The sequence below is a fragment of the Maniola jurtina genome, chromosome 9, assembly GCF_905333055.1.
Source record: "Maniola jurtina chromosome 9, ilManJurt1.1, whole genome shotgun sequence".
In the NCBI taxonomy this organism is placed as follows: domain Eukaryota; kingdom Metazoa; phylum Arthropoda; class Insecta; order Lepidoptera; family Nymphalidae; genus Maniola; species Maniola jurtina.
The window spans coordinates 875,001-879,722 of record NC_060037.1 but is presented as its reverse complement, the minus strand read 5'-3'; the positions used below and the strand labels follow the sequence as shown (position 1 = coordinate 879,722).

Here is a 4,722-nt window from a genome sequence, read left to right as displayed (position 1 = left end):
AGTAGGTGTGGCAATAGTTGCGCTTCACATTATATTATAAGTTCAAATTTTTCACCAACTATATTGAACGAACAAGGCGCCCCCAGATATGTTTTGTACTCATGGAAATAAAACTTATAAAATAATAATAAAATAAGTTTGAAAAACTTGTGTTTGAACATATTGCGTGTGTGGGGTCTTTTCTGGGGTTGTTATATACTTGATAATAAATAAATATATTAAGAAATAAATATATTGGTGAAAAAAGAAGGGCCTTTAGTAAAGTGTCAGTAGAGCAAATGTTATTAATAATAATTATATTTGAATTTTTCATCCAATCCACTGTGTCGACCGACGAGACCGCATCTGAGGGCGAACTCCAACGCTATGGTGGCAGCCCAGCCGTTTCGATCCGGAGCCGAACGGGGGGGAGGCGGCATACTCGCTAACGGAAAAAAAAAAAGTTAGCAGCGCCGTCCCCCTTATCGCTCTGAGACGGTAACGACGCGCCGCTCTGCGCGAAGGAGTTCTCTCTACAAAGCGGCGGTGTTTTTCGTGGTAACAACTAATATATATACAAAATATATGTAGTTGATATAACGGCCGAAATGTGAAAGTCCAAAGCGTGCCTAAAACTCGGTCGGTTTTCACCGACCGTGTGGCGCACACACAGTTATCCCCTTCCACAAGATGGACGTTACCGCACAACGAACGACAACTACACACCTTATGTATGTAGTTGTCGTTCGTGTGTAGAACGCGCGGGAACTCTGTACGTCTGGGCTCTCTTACACCGAGCGACGATAAGCAATGTCTTTCCCGTTTCTGTTGTTTCAGCGGACGAAAAGCATTTGCAGCACTAAACGTGCGCGTGTGTATTTCAACAGATATCGTCTTGTTTATGAACGTTCGGAACATGTGGACCTCGAGTGTCCTTTAAACAATAAGAGGGGGGCCGTCGGAGGGAGCGATATCGCGATCCTCCTCACGCTTCGCCTCTCCGCCGGAGCCGAATATTGTCTTCTCCTACTATACTACTTATATGTCTCTCGGGCACCGCGTCGCTTCCGTCATTGGAGCGCACGCGAGTCGCTTCGATCTCCGTCGTGCGTCGTGCGTCGTCGTCGTGAGCTCGCGTGCGAGTGCGCGCGCGCGCACACGCAACGCGCAACGCGCGACGCCCGCCGGAGTATAGTACTCTGAGTAGCTCCCTGGTTGATCCTGCCAGTAGTTATATGCTTGTCTCAAAGATTAAGCCATGCATGTCTCAGTGCAAGCCGTATTAAGGCGATACCGCGAATGGCTCAATATATCAGTTTTGGTTCCTTAGATCTTACTCAGTTACTTGGATAACTGTGGTAATTCTAGAGCTAATACATGCAATCAGAACTCCGACCAGTGATGGGACGAGTGCTTTTATTAGATCAAAACCAATCGACGGAGGGCCTCGCGTCCGAAGTCGTTACTTTTGATGAATCTGGATAACTTTTGCCGATCGCACGGTCCAGTACCGGCGACGCATCTTTCAAATGTCTGCCTTATCAACTTTCGATGGTAGTTTCTGCGACTACCATGGTTGTCACGGGTAACGGGGAATCAGGGTTCGATTCCGGAGAGGGAGCCTGAGAAACGGCTACCACATCCAAGGAAGGCAGCAGGCGCGCAAATTACCCACTCCCGGCACGGGGAGGTAGTGACGAAAAATAACGATACGGGACTCTTACGAGGCCTCGTAATCGGAATGAGTACACTTTAAATATTTTAACGAGGAACAATTGGAGGGCAAGTCTGGTGCCAGCAGCCGCGGTAATTCCAGCTCCAATAGCGTATACTAAAATTGTTGCGGTTAAAAAGCTCGTAGTTGCATTTGTGCGCCGCGCTGTCGGTGCACCGCATCCGCGGTGATACTGACACGTTTGCGGAGCATATCGTCGGTGAGCCGGCGGTAACACGCCGGTTCAATATCAAAATCCTATCGCGGTGCTCTTTATTGAGTGTCGAGGTGGGCCGACAATTTTACTTTGAACAAATTAGAGTGCTCAAAGCGGGCTCAAAATGCCGCTTGAATATTTCGTGCATGGAATAATAGAATATGATCTCGGTTCTATTTTGTTGGTTTTCAGAACTCCGAGGTAATGATTAATAGGGATAACTGGGGGCATTCGTATTGCGACGTTAGAGGTGAAATTCTTGGATCGTCGCAAGACGAACATCAGCGAAAGCATTTGCCAAAGGTGTTTTCATCAATCAAGAACGAAAGTTAGAGGTTCGAAGGCGATTAGATACCGCCCTAGTTCTAACCGTAAATATGTCATCTAGCGATCCGCCGACGTTACTACAATGGCTCGGCGGGCAGCTTCCGGGAAACCAAAGATTTTGGACTCCGGGGGGAGTATGGTTGCAAAGCTGAAACTTAAAGGAATTGACGGAAGGGCACCACCAGGAGTGGAGCCTGCGGCTTAATTTGACTCAACACGGGAAATCTCACCAGGCCCGGACACCGGAAGGATTGACAGATTAACAGCTCTTTCTTGATTCGGTGGGTGGTGGTGCATGGCCGTTCTTAGTTGGTGGAGCGATTTGTCTGGTTAATTCCGGTAACGAACGAGACTCTAGCCTGCTAAATAGGCGTCGTCATTTAGGTGTGCACGATTTCGGTCGAGCAACTCACTGGCGGCGTATTAAAATTCTTCTTAGAGGGACCGGCGTCTTCGAGGCGCACGAGATTGAGCAATAACAGGTCTGTGATGCCCTTAGATGTCCTGGGCCGCACGCGCGCTACACTGAAGGAATCAGCATGTTCTCCCTGGCCTAGAGGCCCGGGCAACCCGTTGAAACTCCTTCGTGCTGGGGATTGGGGTTTGCAATTATCCCCCATAAACGAGGAATTCCTAGTAAGCGCGAGTCATAAGCTCGCGTTGATTACGTCCCTGCCCTTTGTACACACCGCCCGTCGCTACTACCGATTGAATGATTTAGTGAGGTCTTCGGACCGACACGCGGTGGCTTCACGGCCGTCGGCGTTGCTGGGAAGTTGACCAAACTTGATCATTTAGAGGAAGTAAAAGTCGTAACAAGGTTTCCGTAGGGGAACCTGCGGAAGGATCATTAACGTACACGTACACTAAACGCACACGTACATCGCGCGCGCGCGTACATAGTAGTATATGTTGTTAAAGACACCACCAAACCAACAAGCAAATATTCTCACACAACATGAGACTTGCGACCGGCCGCGCGTGGCCCGCCCCGCCCCGCCCCGTGCGTGCGGGCGGGCGGGCGGGCGTGTCGCGCGGGCGGTCCTCACTCTCGACACAACAATTATTGATATCAATACACAAATACAAAATATATTATTATTATTGTTATTAAATAATAAACTATTACCCTGGACGGTGGATCACTTGGCTCGCGGGTCGATGAAGAACGCAGTTAACTGCGCGTCATAGTGTGAACTGCAGGACACATTTGAACATCGACATTTCGAACGCACATTGCGGTCCGTGGAGAAACATCCAGGACCACTCCTGTCTGAGGGCCGGCTGCATAAAAACAAAAACCACACTGTCCACACACACATGTTGTGGTGGACACGTGGCGGATTCCGTGACACGGGGGGCGACTATTAACTGGGAATTAATATATCCCTCGGATCGGTCCGTTTAAAAATAGAATTTTCGTGTCGTTCGAGCGCCTACGGTTCCTCTCGCAGTCCATCTCCGTGTAAAAACCGTGGTGCCGTCCATCGTGTCCCCTCGTGTGCGTGTGCGCGCAATGTGCACACGCACAGAGAAGGACAGATGGAACCCCCCTCGTGCGGTGTCGCACTAACGACCGGCTCGATCGACCGACCCTTCCGTTTACGGCAAATCGGTAGATCGTACGCGTCACGTGCGGCGTGTAACACACGAGCGGGGGGGGCCTCCACGGCGGACGGAAATCGCGGACGCGCGAGGGGAAGACGTCCGCTCCAAATCGTTACACGTCAATGAAAAGATTGATTGATTAATTTCATTCGAACAGTAGGCGGACTCGACGTCCGGACTCGCGCGACGGCGTCGTTCGCGCGCGCCCCAGGCGCGTGCCGACGGCGCCGTCGAGCTGACGGATATCGTGTCTGCCTCCACTTTTATCGTTGGCCTCAGATCAGGGAGGATCACCCGCCGAATTTAAGCATATTAGTAAGCGGAGGAAAAGAAACTAACCAGGATTTCCTTAGTAGCGGCGAGCGAACAGGAAACAGCCCAGCACTGAATCGCGCGGTTGTAACGATCGCGGGAGATGTGGTGTTCGGGAGGTTCCGCTTTCTCGTCGTCGCCGCTCCTGTCCAAGTTCGTCTTGAACGGGGCCGTTTTCCCGTAGAGGGTGCCAGGCCCGTAGCGACGGAGCGAGGCGGCGAGAGGGACACTCCTCAGAGTCGGGTTGCTTGAGAGTGCAGCCCTAAGTGGGTGGTAAACTCCATCTAAGGCTAAATATTACCGCGAGACCGATAGCGAACAAGTACCGTGAGGGAAAGTTGAAAAGAACTTTGAAGAGAGAGTTCAAGAGTACGTGAAACCGTTCAGGGGTAAACCTGCGAAACTCGAATGAACGAACGGAGAGATTCATCGACATCCGGCGGCGTGCGGGCGCGCGCCTCGATGTCGCGTCTCGCCCCTCACGGGTGCCGGGACGCGGCACGGGTCGCGTCCGTCTCGGTCCGCCGGCGTCGTGCACTTCTCTCTCAGTAATGCATCGCGACCC

The 4,722-nt window shown here is 51.2% G+C and overlaps 3 non-coding genes across 3 annotated transcripts in view; all 3 read left to right on the top strand.

The window, feature by feature from the left end:
- Positions 1-1,187: 1,187 nt before the first annotated feature.
- LOC123868598 lies at positions 1,188-3,090 on the top strand. The gene has a single exon (XR_006796678.1). It is a non-coding gene; the product is annotated as a small subunit ribosomal RNA (ribosomal RNA).
- A 273-nt stretch (positions 3,091-3,363) lies between these two features.
- Positions 3,364-3,520, top strand: LOC123868585. The gene has a single exon (XR_006796665.1). It is a non-coding gene; the product is annotated as a 5.8S ribosomal RNA (ribosomal RNA).
- Positions 3,521-4,115: 595 nt separating this feature from the next.
- LOC123868610 overlaps positions 4,116-4,722 on the top strand; it is a 3,934-nt gene continuing 3,327 nt past the window's right edge. The window contains exon 1 of the ribosomal RNA XR_006796689.1: positions 4,116-4,722. This exon is cut by the window's right edge and continues 3,327 nt beyond it. This is a non-coding gene — a ribosomal RNA (large subunit ribosomal RNA).